Source organism: Podarcis pityusensis, assembly GCF_964106645.2.
Source record: "Podarcis pityusensis genome assembly, chromosome: 16".
NCBI lineage: Eukaryota > Metazoa > Chordata > Lepidosauria > Squamata > Lacertidae > Podarcis > Podarcis pityusensis.
The window spans coordinates 17,334,127-17,348,437 of record NC_138041.1 but is presented as its reverse complement, the minus strand read 5'-3'; the positions used below and the strand labels follow the sequence as shown (position 1 = coordinate 17,348,437).

The following is a 14,311-nucleotide window of genomic DNA, read 5'->3' as shown; positions in this document are numbered from 1 at the left end:
AAATGAGATCAGGCTCTTCTAAGGGGAGATAGTCTAGATCCTCCCGTGGTTTTTCCACATGCCGGACTATCTGGGAGCAGTCATGGTGTGGGGTGCCATCGTCGGGGAGAGGCAGGAGGGTCGCAGGGTTGAGCGAATTAACTCTCTTTATGGTGACGTTAGATGGGGTAAGGAGGATGGCCTCGTATCTATTTAAGCGTTGTATTGTGAAGCGCTGGCACCCCTGTAGGGTAAGGAGGGTAGCAACAGCATGGGGGACGTTGACTGTTAGGTCATGTCCCAGGACCGTTTCTTGTGCCTTCTCTAGGAGCAAGGCTGCGGCTGCTACGGCTCTTAGGCACCCTACGTTTCCTAGTACGGTCGTGTCTAGTTGAAGGCTATAATAGGCAACAGGCCTATTCTTCCCTTGGAATGGTTGTGTAAGGACGCCTGAAGCTACCCCTTTATTCTCGTGTACGAATAGGGAAAAGGGTAATCTATAATCCGGGAGTCCGAGGGCAGGAGAGGACCGCAGTTCCCTCTTAATAGATTCAAAGGCTTCAAGCGCCTCTGCAGACCATTGTAGTTGGTCTGGGGCATTGTCATGGGTCATGGCTGTAAGGGGACGGGTGAATTCCCCGTAACGCGGGATCCATGCTCGGCAGAATCCACTCATCCCGATGAAACCCCGGAGTTGCCTTTTAGTTTTTGGTAGGGGTAATTTTGTTATAGCCTCAATCCTGTCTGTAGTTAGTGCTCGAGTACCCTCTCCTAGGATGTGGCCAAGATACTTCACTTCTGTTTTGCAATATTGTATCTTTTTTGGGGATACTTTATGTCCCTTTTGTGCTAAAAGGTTTAAGAGAGTTATGGTGTCCTTTTTACAGGATTCTTGGTCCCGACCACAGAGTAAAATGTCATCAACGTAGAGTCTGAGAGCAGAACCCCCTGGTAGAGTCACGTCTGCTAGATCTTGGTGTAGTATAGATGAAAAAATCGCTGGGGATTCTACATATCCTTGGGGCAATCGGGTCCACGTTAATTGCCCTGTCTGCCAAGTGAAAGCGAAAAGGAATTGACTTTCTGGGTCCACGGGGATACTGAAGAAAGCAGAGCATAAGTCTATGACGGAGTAAACTACAGTTCCCTCCGGTATTGTGCTTAGGAGGTGGTGTGGGTTAGCGACTACCGCGTGCCGGGGAATGACAAAAGAGTTGACGAGTCTAAGATCCTGGACCAACCGCCATTTTACGGGGTTCGTGTTGGGCTTCTTGACGGGGAGAAGGGGGGTGTTGCAAGGAGAGGCGCAAGGGACTAAGACTCCCATCTTCAGGAATTCGTCAATCATTGGGGTTAATCCGTGTATTGCATCGGGAGGAAGAGGGTATTGCTTAGTACAAGGGAAAGGTAGATTTCTTTTGTAGTTAATTTTGACCGGCACTGCGGACCTCAAGAGCCCTACGGAAGTTGACTCAGTTCCACATAAAGAGGGGGAGACACTATTTAGCAGTTCGGACGGAAGGTCAATTATGGTGGTTTGGGCTTCTTGTAAGACCCCTTGAAAGCTGAAAATGGATTCGTTTGGCATATGTAGATAGATTCCTTCTTGGCCACATTGTATGGTGGCGTTTAACTTACAGAGCAGATCCCTCCCCAATAGATTGACGGGGCTAGAGGTCAACAAGAAAGTATGTTTAACGGATAGCGGTCCGACCGAAACCTTCGCGGGTCGGGAAAGAGGGCAGTTCCGAGGGATTCCATCAAGTCCCATTACGGTTCTGGTTTCGTCCCCGGGTGCCAAATGGCTATTAGTGAGGGTGGAGTAGGTTGCTCCCGTGTCCAAGAGGCAATCATAGGACTGCCCATCGATCTGCATTGTACAGATTGGGTCAGAAGACGATAGTTGTAAGACAGGACAAAGAAAAGGGAAAGAGGCGGGATCTGCTTCTAATTGTCAATGTGGTTGGTACTCGTCCATCACCATTTCATGTGCAGAAGTAGTGGTGCGGTTGGCCGGCTTAAAGGGATTCTGAGGATTTTGGGTGAGGTTCCTGGTTCTCGGTTGTGGAGGGGAAGGGTCCGCACGATTTGACTCTCTGTGCTTGGGGTAAAGAGGTTCCTGGTAGCCTGGTTTGTGAGCTTTAAAATCTCTGTAGTCAGGCCTTGCAATTTCTAGTAGGAGGGGGCAGAATCTTTTTATGTGCCCTATTTCCTCACAGTGGTAACAGACACGCCGGTCTCGGAAGTCGGCTTCCCTCGGTTTGCCTTTTTCCTTGTAAGCGGGGACCCCTCCTGCATAAGCTAATACTCGCGGGGAGTCAGGCTTTTGATCTCTTTTCTTCCGCTCGTCTCTAGAATTAAAGACTGACTTGGCAATAGAGAGAATTTCAGATATAGTCTTCCCGTCGTACCCAAGGTGTGAGTTGAGGGCTTTTCTTATATCTGCCGTGGACTGGTCTTTGAAAAAACCTTTGACAATGACCTCATGCTGGGGACTTTCCGGGTCTATCCCACCCCAAGTTTTGATAGCAGAGACTAAACGGGAGTAATAGTCTGACGGGTGTTCTTCTGGTCCTTGAAGGACGGCTTGGACCTTCGTCCAGTTTACAGTTCGCTGTCCGGCAGCTTTTATTCCATCTAAGATGGCCTTCTTGAAAATTTTTAAACCCCAGAGGCCACTGTCGGTGTTGTAGTCCCAGTCCGGGTCATTAAGTATCGTCTGGGCTGTTAATGGGGTCATCGTGGCGGGGCGGTTCGGTTGGTAGCCTTCTCGGGTTAGAGCTTCCCCTGCTTTTGTCAAAATTTCTCTCTTTTCTGCCTCGTTAAATAGGGCCCCAAGCAACATATGCACATCTGCCCAAGTAGGGTTGTGAGTCGAGAAAATGGTGGCCACCTGGCGGTGGCACTTGTCGGGGTCGTCTCTTAAAGAGGGCATCTTGTCGGACCAATTCATCAAATCCGAAGTAAGGAAAGGCTGATGAGTAAAGACCATGCGTGGTGGGTCTCCTGCCCTGGCTGGGGGGATTGGTAATGCTCGCAGGGGGAAGGCGCCTTCTACTTCTCCGTTTTGCAGGTTATCCCTGTTTCTAGTTCTGCTTGAGACAGGCCCCTCTCTTTCTCCATTTAATAATTGCCCGTTGAGTAGGGGTCCAAGATCCAAATCTACTTGATCTTCTATCAGGCTGGGAGCGCTTGTGGGATGGTTAGGCGGCAAGGCACTCGGTATACTTTGAGAAGGGGCAACAGCGGGTGGGTCTATTATACTTTGTCTCAGCCCCGTGCCTCGGGAAAGGGTAGCGACTGCTGGATTCGTGCCGTCTTCCCTTGGCCCCGCGCCCCCTCCGCCGGTTCCTGTCCTATCTCCTGCCCCAGGTCCTGGCAGTCGGGAAGCCCGTGGGTCGGGGTAGTAGAAAGGGACGAGGGCCCTATCCAATTGTTCCTCCTGGGCTCTAATCTCATCATACGGAGGGGGTCTGGTTGGTTTTAAAACTGCCATTTGACGGGCAATTTGAGCTTGTTGCCGTTGAAATAATTCGCGGGCTTCGATGAAAACGTTCAGGTAATATAGTTGTCGGGGTTTCTCGTCAGCTAAATAAGACTTAAGTGCTTGCATTCTTTGGAGATTAAAGGAACCATGAGGTGGCCATTGAGAATGTGGTTCCAGTCGGTGGGTAAAAGCGACCCACGAGATGTTACAGAGATCCCTCAGTTTAGATTTTGAGAGTCCCTTCCTCCCTCCCAATTCCTTCCAGTTGAGGAGGACAAATTGCAGAGGGGTATCGGAGTCCTCTCCGGAGCGGAAAGGCTTCATAGAAACCTTGTCGCTAGGAGGAGTCCAGTCGGAGTGTTTTGAAGCGTGTGCTCCCATTACTCTATTCTAAGGGTATGGGGTTCGGTAACAACTAGCACTACGGGGGAAAAGAAAGAGGGGTAGACAAAGGGACACACACACACACACGAGACAAGGGAGATAGAGAAAAAAAATAGTATCACCGATCAGTAGTCAACCTAGCACCTACACTCTTGAAACATCAACCTTGAACTCACGGGTCTCTCTCTCTACCCGATACACAAACTCAACCCCTAAATTTCACTGCAGTACTGCTTACACAACTGGTCCTAGTGTGGGGCCCCAACCTGTGAGCCGCCCCTTCTACCCTCCACGACAGCCTCCTACCTAGTCTTTAAGACTAAATTCGGAACCCCTACTGGACGCTTGCGCAGCGCAATGCCAGATCAAGGTCCGAGAAAACGATAGTTTGGAAAGGAAACAAACGACCTTGCGTTCTCACGTACCTGGGTCATCCCTAACAAAGGTCGCCAGGCAGGAGGGGCGGCTTCGTTTGCGTGATAGACGAGAAAAGGAGAGAGAAGGGGAGAAAAGGCTTGGATGGACGCCTCTGGACGACTCCGAAAGAGGGACGTCAGAGAAATGACTAAGAGCCACGCTTTCCTGGATTCAATTCCAAGACGGAAAACGGGGGAGAAAAGGGATAGGCAGATCAAGGCGTACCCGGACGACTCCGAGGGGCAGCGCCGGAAAACAGAAAAGCTCCACAATTTCCCCGGTTGCACTCCGAGTAAGAAATTGAGGGGAGAGAAGAGAAAGGCTTTGGCGTACCCAGACGACTCCGAGAGGTAAGCGCCAGACAGTAAAGTTCCACGATCTCCCTGGCCACCCTCCGAAGGGGAGAATCGGGTGAGAAGAGGGCAAAGTTAAAGCGCACCCGGCCGACTCCGAGGGGCTGCGCCAGAAACGAAAGGAGGAAAGTCTGGCTGTCGTGGGGACGTTACTTTCCACCCCCCTCCCAAAGTGTTTTACTTCAAACCATACTCACGTTCGAAGATGTCCCCCGCAGATCCCGGGATCCTTTTCTTTTTAAGCCGGCTTTTACCTCGCCTTTGCTCTCTCTGGTCGGACTTCGGGTGACGGTTGATTACCGCCCGCAAAGAAGAGGCAGGGAGAGGAAAGGGATCCCCAGGCTAAAGTTGCCCAGTGGCGCCCGATCCCCTCTATCTCCCCTCTCACCCTTGCAGGAGAACCAAGCGTCCCTTCGTGGTCGCCAAAAACTGTCGTGGGAAAATCCGTGGGCTCTCTTGGACAAATGAAGACACCGACCAGGGCAAATCAGAGCAAAACAGCAGCCAGTAGGCTTGGTCTTTATTTAGGTAGAGGCTGTCGCGACAGGGCTCCCACCGTCCACGAGGTGAAGCAAGATGGAAGCCCCGAACAATGGGAGCTCCCAACTTTTATTAACCACTAATCCCCTTGCCTACACCCCCAGAATTACATCATATTTACATCATGATTTTATTAAGGAACAGGAGGAGTCAAGGAGGAGTTACACAGGTAACATGAGCATCCTGACACCTGGCAGTGACCTCCTCTCCCCCCCCCTTGTATGAGTCATCTTCAGGAACAAAAGAAAGGGCGAAGTTTTCCTGCCCCCTGAGGGGAATCCGGTCAGAGTCCTTTGTTCGGATTCGCATGGAATACACCACCGTATGCAGTTTATTGTGCTTCTGATGGCATTTCGTCTGAGACTTTCCGATGGCTATCAAGGCTGCCCCGCCATCCGGAGAAGGGTCGCTGAGTACGTGACTGCGCGGTTCAAGGATTATGGCTGATCAATCCCAGTCCACCCCCCTTTGATAATCCTTGTAATATGCAGTGTAATAAAAGTGGTCCGGTGAAAATCCATGGTACGGCCAATTTTTGGTGAATTTATAAAGAATACAATCGCTGAAGTTCAAGCACTTTCCCTTTTCGGAAACAACTTGCAACATTTTGATTAGATCAGTCACGGTTCAGTGAACTCGGAAACAATGAATGGAGAGCTGTCAAAAGGTGAGGGAGCGGGTGCTAGCAGCCTGCAGTACCAGCGTGGCCGCCACAAGGGGCGCTGTTCGATAACGCTGATTGGTGGACTCGGCCGCCGGTTGCCCTAGAGTTCGGTCGTCCGGTCTACTCTCAATAGGGATAGGGCGGCGTGGAGCACTGAAACAGAGAGCTGTCAAACCAGCGCTTCCTTATTTACGGAAGGCTTTCGAGGGATGGCCCTCTAAAGGAGCATCCCAAAGGTCAGGGAAGGGAGACACGTGTACATGTGGATGCGATGCTTGTGCAGTACGTGTTACTGAAAAGGGGGGGGGGGTGATTTCCGGTGACAGTGCCTATATGTGGTTTTGCATATGTGCCCCCAGAATGTAACCCCTGTGCAAGATGCAATTTGACTGTATAAGGAATTGTAGTTACTTCCCAAATCTTACAGAACCATTCTGGCAATTAATGGAGAAGCTTTCTTGTAGGAACTTCACTTTACACAACTCTGCCTCAGTGGTATTTGAAACACCATACAAATTAAAAAGGATTTATAATCTGTCTCAGGATAATTGTTGGAGTTGTGGGAAGCTGTATGAGGACTATTTACTTTTATTTAGGAGATGTGATGCGATCCAAGGCTTTTGGAGGCAAGAGAAATGGGTATGATATCCCAGATGAACCAATTAGAATATTATTGAATAATCTATAAATAGCATAGATATTGAGCTAGTTCCAAATTTATTAACAACACCAAAAGTATCAATTGCCACTTACGAGACTTAAACCCTGCAAAGTCTTCCTTGGCTCAGAACTTAATCTGCTGTATAAAGAATTCCCTTCTCCCCACCTTCCTTACTTTGAAGTTGTTGTGATAGCAGCCTTCAGCTGTGGGTGTACAAGGGGTAAGGAGGAAGTGTGCATGCAGCACACATCTGGCTTATTTTGGGGTTCCTCCATTTTAAGAAAGGGGCCTCTGCTCAGTGGTAGAGCATTTGCTTTGCATGCAGAAGGCCCCAGGTTCAACCCCTGAAGACATCTCCATGTCCAGCTGGGCATGTCCCCTGCCTGAAACCTGGGAGAGTTGCCGCCAGTCAGTGTAGAGTAGACAATACTGAGGTAAATGGACCACGGTGGCCTGACTTGGTGTGAGGCAGTTTCTTATGCTCCTATTAACTGGGCCCTGGTGTCACGGTCCAGTTCACGGGCGATCAAAGTCCTGGCAGGGGACTTCAGGACTGGGGGCAAGATGGCGGGGTGGGAGCAGGAATGGGGGTCCAGAAGCCAGGAGTCAGGAAGCCAAGAGTCCGAGGGTCAGAGAGCTGGGAGTCAAGAAGCCAAGGGTCAGGAAGCAAGGAGTCAGGAAGTCAAGGTTCAAGGATCAGGAAGCAAGACGCCCAAGGCAGGAAGCGTGTTGCTGTGGCAAAGAGCCAACGGGAAATCCCTTCCCAGCTCTTGCCACCAGGTGCTGTGAGTTACCAATCGGCCTCGTCTGTGAGGCCGCGCCTTGCCTCTTCAGAACAAACTTAGGAAGGCCCCAGTCCTGCAAAGTCCTATTGGTCACAGGGCCTGGCTGCTGTACGCACACCTGACACCTGGGGCATTTTTGGGGCAAAACCTAAGAACGTAAGAAGAGCCTGCTGGATTAGGCCAATGGCCCACTGTGGCCAATCAAATGCCTCTTCTGGGAAACCCACAAGCAGGACTCGAACTCGAGAGCCCTCTCTCCTCCTGCGATTTCCAGCATTGCTGCCTTCGAGTGTGGAGGGAGAGCACAGCCATCATGGCTAGTAGCCATCAATAGAGCTCTCCTCCATGAATTTGTTCCTTGCTGCTCTAGAGTCTTTTGAATCTTCCACCTTCTTTTGACATTTTGTTTATTTTGCTTTCCAGTCATCTCCCTGCCTCCGCTCTTAATTTCTGCAGCTGTTTTCTTTTCAGCTTTCACCTCCCCTGGCAGTGTCCTGTTTGTTTAAGCTGTTTGCCTGAGCCAGACTCATCTTGCACCGGCAGTCCCTTGCCTCAGGGTCCTCCATTGTTCAGGGCTTTGGAATGGGCGCAGAGGAAGGACCTGTCTGTGGCCCTCACATGGCTGCTCCAACCGCCCTTCTCTCATATCCTTGACAGTATTCATTTGTTTGTTGTTGTTGTTTTAATAACCATATTGCGTATCATGAATTGGGTTTTGAGTCGTGGCTTGCCCTTGGCCACACAAGATATTATTTATATAGGGGTTTTTTTAATAGAAAAAGTATAATGCATTGATAAGCAAAGGAAAGCATAGTCAAATGCATAATCTAGATTTGTGGTTCCCGGGGTGGGTGATACTGCCCCCGGGGGGCTGTGGGATTACTTAGGGGGTGCTGCAAGCAAGGGGGTGGTAGAGGAGTGCTGGAGGTGAGCCACGTTGAGTGTATTGATCGCTTATTTACGATTGACCAGGCTGCAGCCTGGAGCGAAACGCCTTCCTCACTTTCAAAGCTATTTGCTTTGGTCGCATTCGTTTGTATTTATCATTCTGAGGTGTCACAAGTCATGGGATTGCCAATTATTGGTAATGGCTATTGATCTACTTACAAATTAAGTACAGTACATTTGTGGTAGGTGAAGGTTTTGGGCATGTTTGGTAAGTAGTTACAAATTTCCTTCACCCTTAAGTTTTCATGAGTAAGAATTTGTAAAAGTATTTTTCATGCGCTGTTTGGTGTCACTGGATCGAGGTTATGAATTTTGTCAGATTGAACTAAATAGTTTTAATTGGAGTTTGAATAAATGTGCAATTAATTGCCACTGCTTTGAATTTTATTGTGTTATTGTCTTCCTTAGTGGGTTGTGCGAACCGCTATTGTGAATAATGAGTTTTGTAGGATAGGGTTCAGGAGCACTGGGAATGAGTTTATGGAAACAAGAGGGCAGGAGCCCAAAAAAAGTTTGAGAAGCTGTGATCTAGATTAAAAAAGTACCTTTCTAATTTTCCATTTCTATATTTCTCATGTTGATAATCCACAAAGCAATTCCATCTCTCCACATGCATTCATCGCTGCCAACACTTTTCATGAGCCATTCCGAAACAGATGGCAGATTCCGGTCCTTCCATTTTCTTGCCCACACAATTTTTTGCACCCATCAAAAAGATAAAAGCATGGACTGAATGTTTTGAATGATCCCTTTTCTTTTTTTTTATGTTACCGGTAGAAGGAAAATCAAAAGTTTTCTTTTTGTATCTTGATCTCCAGTGTTTCTTTTTCCTATCCGTCTCTTTTTATTGTCCCTTTCTGTCTTTTTTTCTGATTCTCTTCTTTGTTTCTCTTCTTTTCTTATTTCTTTGGAGTCCTATGTCTGCGACCTTTATCCAGGTCCAGAGATTGTATACCCGTGGGAGTGGTAGATGGTTAATGGAGGGCCCTGGGTGAGAGACAGGGAAATGTCAGTCTCCCAGGTGAGAGCTGGGAGGAGCTACTGTCCTCTGTGGGTGGTAAGGGCTAAGAATTACTTTTAAGAGAGGACTCAAAATTCTACTTCTTCGATTTGTATTTTTTGCAGTTATAATTTTACTGCATTATGGATTTTTTTTAAAAAAAAATTCTTTTCAAAAAGATAAGAACCAAAGACCTGTTATAAGAAAAACTGCACCCTTCCCTTTATGGGGTACCCAACAGCCCAAATCGAGTCCTTATGTAGGTTCACTATCGGTAGGAGAAAATAACAGAGGCCAACCAGAGAATATTGAGAAGCAAAGCAGCTAGTAAGCTTTATCTTTATTAAACTGTTGCAACAGGGTGCCCCACGCAGGAGGGAGGAGGAACCCAGAACATTGGTGTGCAAGCTCTTATATAGATTTTTGAAATTGCTACCCTGTAGCTCAGGGCCACCTCCCAATACATCATATATACATCACTGAAGGGGTGGTCTACAGCAGAAAACCTGTCTGCCAGGATACCTTATAATGGTCACTGATTGCTTTTACCTGGGCATCCTGGCCGTTCTTTTGTGATGGTAAATACTCAGTTCCTGAATTCAGGCCACAGGCTCACCCTAGTCATACACAGATAGGCCCCTGAGACAGGATTTGTGAGCAAAGAGACTATGGGAAGGTTTTCCCATTTCCTTCCTCCTTGCAGAGAAACATTTGAGGTCAATTTGGGAGAGTCAAAATGGTTTCAGGACTGTTTTCCTGTACTGTTTCAGACGTAGTTTATATATTTATGTATATGTTTGCCTGGTACATTTATGAGAATTTATTTTATATCTTAGTCCTTATATTTCTCATAACAGACCTTAACATTATTCTCCACCACATTTCCAGTGACATTAAACAGGACCAGCAAAACAAAACTCCCCCTGGGGTGTTTGCAGGTTTTCAGTCTGGGGGTGCTTCTGGGTCCAACTCAGTGGCTAGAAGCACCTTTTACCAGCTGCGACTGGTGCAGCAGCTGCAACCATTCCTGGATCGGGAAAGTTTGGCCACAGTAGTTCATGCATTGGTTACTTCAAGATTGGATTACTGCAACACGCTCTGTGTGGGGCTTCCCTTGTGCTTGATCTGGAAACTCTATTTAGTGCAGAATGCTGCAGCATGTTTGCTGACGGGAGCAAGACCCTGTCAGCTTTTAACACTCTGCTCAGAGATCAGCTGTGGTTGCCCATTTGCTATTGGGCCAAGTTTAAGGTGTTACCTTTAGTATATAAAGCCCTGGAGAACTTGAGACCAGTGCAAAGCAAAATCACCTTACCCCATATATGCCCACTCGGCAGCTTAGATATGCAGAACTGGCACTGTTACAGGTACAGATTTTGTAAGAAATCTGTCTTTCCAAGTGGCAGCATCCACACTTTGGAACTCCCTGCCTTTTGACATCAGTACACTTTTTGCTGTACTCTTTTCAGCTCTTGATAAAAGCATTTTTGTTTAGACAAGCCTGCTCAGATATGTAGACTCTTGACTTGCGTATCTATCCTTTTTTTATTTATTTCTGATTTTAAATCCTTTTAAACTGATTTTATTGTTTTATTCTTTTGAAAACTTATTTGTGGTATTTCACAATCAACCAGCTTAAAAATTGTCTGGAATAATAATATTAATGAAACATTTATTGAACCACTTGTGAGGCACAATGAAATTCCTCAGGTTGTTCTTTTGCCTCCCCTGCTCCTCCCCTGCGGAGAGATCATCTGGACTTACTGAAAGCACAACCATCATCCCCCCCCCAAAAAAATTCCCACGCCAGCCCCAAAATGACCCCCTGCGGTGTAAGAATTCACGAGAGCAAAGCAGCTTTGTGGGGATTAATGACCTTAAATAAATAAATAAATAAATGTGAGTCTTTAGCCACTCTAATAATTGATTTGAAATGATCATAGCCTGCCTTTTCTATTTAAAATATTTCAGGATGGCTGGCAATCAGTCGATTAATAGCAGTACTTGAAGTAACAAATCAGTAAGACAGTCTAAGCAGTAAAATTCCTAAAAATAAGACGGCAGCATCACTCAAATATGTAACCCTTTAAAAGCTGCTACTTATTTGCAGCTGCCCAGTTATGTCTGGGGTGTGGGGAACTTGGGATCGGGGTGGGGGGCAGGGGGCAAACACCCCTCTCTCTGGCTCTCAGGACCCTTCCTGGGTGGCACTCCTTTCAAGCTCTTCTCTGCCCATATCCTCAAGTGTGCTTGCTTTGCCAAAAAGTGAACTTGAAGCTGTGTGCCAGGATGGAGAAGCGTATCTGTTTTGTGCAGAAGCCTCTTGGTTTTGTGTGGCTGGAACATTGCCTACTGTACAAGAGAAAAAGTTGCACCTGTTGCTCCTCCCATTTCCCATTTGGCCACACCCACTTTTGCACCTGGCCCTGCCCACACCTGACATGCAACCCCCTAGGAGATTCCCTGCAAGGGGGAATGCATTCTTTGGGCTGAAAAGAGGTTCTCTGCCCATGAGCATTGAAAGCAATTCACGTTATCCCAACAGTCCTTTTGACTGCCCTGTGTGGTAGGCCAGTGTTGCTTGTGAAAGGGCTACCCACCTCCCACCAGCCCTTGGCATGGTGGCTGGTGGGAGTGGCAGTGCAAAACATCTGGAGGACCTAAGGTTGGCAAAGGCTGCCTTAATGGAGTGCAGCGTTGTGCCCCAGATTTGGATGTATCTCGTTTCAGCCTCCCCTGGGCCGATCCTGCTTTAGCTGCTTTTTAACAGCCCAGGAATCTTGGCAGCTAGCAGTTCTCTGATCAGGTTTTGTCTTGTTGGCATTTTAAAACCGAATCGCAAAAAGGTCATGCGTTCACCACCCCTGTCACGAGGGGGGGGGGCAGAAAGAAGCTTGAAGGGCCGTCAGACAGCAGAATAAATGAATGAATCACACATCTATTGTGCTCTCTTTTTCTTTAAGTCACATTCTTAAAACTCTTCTAGGTTTTAGTTGATTTTAGTTCAGGGGTACATTGTGAAAAATGTGAGGGTGTGGAGTAGGGAAGCTGATTGGGTTGTGCCTGCTGGTTACACTTCAAGGAGTCAGAGTGTACCATTTGGAGATGCAAGCATGCATGTGGACTTCCATATGCATGTGATCCAGTATGTCTCCATCCTGCCCATTTCCTTAAAAAAGTGAGCCAGTGGTGGTGTAATGGTTAGAGTGTCCACCCAAGAACCTGGGAGATCAGGGTTCAATTCCCCACTGGGCCATCATGAATCTTGCTTGGATGTCTTTGGGCAACTCATTGCCTCTCAGCCTAACCTACTTCACAGGGTAGTGGTGGGGATTAAATGAAGAAAGGGGCGAAGAAAAAGGTGTGGGCATAAATACAATCAATCAATCAATCAATCAATCAATACATGCATGGTACCCTTGAGTGTGGGCCAGGGCAGATCCACCCTGTTTAATTCGTCCCATGCATTTGTTCCTTCCCCAACAGACAACCGATGGACAGGGATTTGTTATCAGCTGTTGGGATTAGTCCTCTTGCTGGGGTAAAAGAATATGTGGATTCTTTTGCAGAGAAAGTAATTCACAAATCATGCATTTCTAAGGGTGAGGAAGACCAGAACATTTCTAATGATGTCTAGTGAGATTCTTTTCTTTCGTGTTAAATTCAGATATGCAAAACTCTCTTGCCCCATCAAATTAAAAAATGTGGCTCTCATGATGCATCTTGCTGCATTTCTCTTTCTATATTATTTGCTCTTTATTTATTTGGAAAGTACAACCTTAGTACTGCTCCTGTGTTATGCTTAGTAGCTTTGATCATTTTTTTTGGTCTTGTTTGCAATTTTGATTTTATATTAAACAATTTTTTTTAAAGAAATAAAACACCTTTGGGACAAAACCTTTTTTTTTAAAAAAAAAACCCTCTTCTCTTTCCTCCTCTACCCCCGGCCAGCCCTTCTTCATAAAATACTGATAAAAGCAGCTCACCTGGCCAGGATGTTGTAAGAATTGCTGAGATCATGTTTGTGTAACACCTTGAACACTTGGTTGCCAGTTTCAGAGTGCCCACAAAGGGTCTGTTTTCTGAGGCTGATGCTGGAATTCATTGGTGGGAGAGGGAGAAGGTCAGCTCCCTGTTGCATCTCTGCATGAGTCACTGCTCCAGGTGAGGGTAGACAAATCTGCCAGTTTTGGTTTCTCTCGGTTTCTCATTCTTCCAATTTTAACTGGAGTTTGCCACATTTGCGCACCAGAAATATGAAATCCCACAAGCATTTCGTGACACATCTCCTAAAATAAATTATTTATGTTCAGTTTTCCCTAAAGCACATCTTTGTATATTTTCATAGTTATATGCAGCTTTATGCACCCTTTCTATAATTTTTACGCACAGCTTTTTTTCCGTTGTAGAATGCAGTGTGTGGACTGCAAATCTTGAAGGATAGCTGCGTTTCTGATTATTGCATTGCTTCAGTGCAAATCAGGCAGGCTCATATTGAATGTGAATGGGACCAAATACCTCCTCCATCCCAAGATCTAGGTTTGGACTCCAACAAGGAACCATGCCCAGACCAACCATTCTCCTATAAACAAAATTAGTAAGGGGCATGTGGAACTGGGCTCCTCTGAGAGTGTGTGGTTCTTATTGCTGCACATTTTGAAAGCACACCCTCTCTTGGGGAGGTAGGTGGTCTCCCATTGTTGTGTGTTTCTTTGTTTTGCAGCGTGAGAGGAGTTTGGGAAGCCAGGACTGCAATTAGTATAGAAAGCATCAGGAAAAATAAATAAATCTGAATTTAGCTCTGAAGCAAAAGAAAACTTTCAGGTCTCTAGAGGGCAGCAGAGAGCCATTCTGAACCCTTTCTTTCAGGAAAGCCAATGGAGCTGGACTGGAATCCAGTATGATGGTTTGAACACACTGCGATATGAATGTTGTCTCTTTTCTCTCACTTTTGCCAGGGAAAGATGAGAGAGAGAGAGGGTGGCAGACAGAGAGGTCTAGTGGAGCTGAGTGGTAGGTCACAGATGAGGAGCCTTGAAATGTAAGTTGAAATCAAATGAGATGTTAGAAAGCCGCAATAGATATATTTACTG

The 14,311-nt window shown here is 46.9% G+C and overlaps 1 protein-coding gene across 7 annotated transcripts in view; it reads left to right on the top strand.

Moving 5' to 3' along the window:
• PC (pyruvate carboxylase) overlaps positions 1-14,311 on the top strand; it is a 265,178-nt gene that overhangs the window by 22,420 nt on the left and 228,447 nt on the right. Inside the window, exon 1 of one of the 7 annotated variants that reach the window (XM_080984203.1) lies at positions 14,239-14,259. The exons of the other annotated variants lie outside the window; for them this stretch is intronic. The gene's annotated coding sequence lies outside the window, so the exon portion shown is untranslated. Of the gene's footprint in view, positions 1-14,238; positions 14,260-14,311 lie in introns of those variants that run through there. 7 annotated transcript variants of the gene reach the window in all.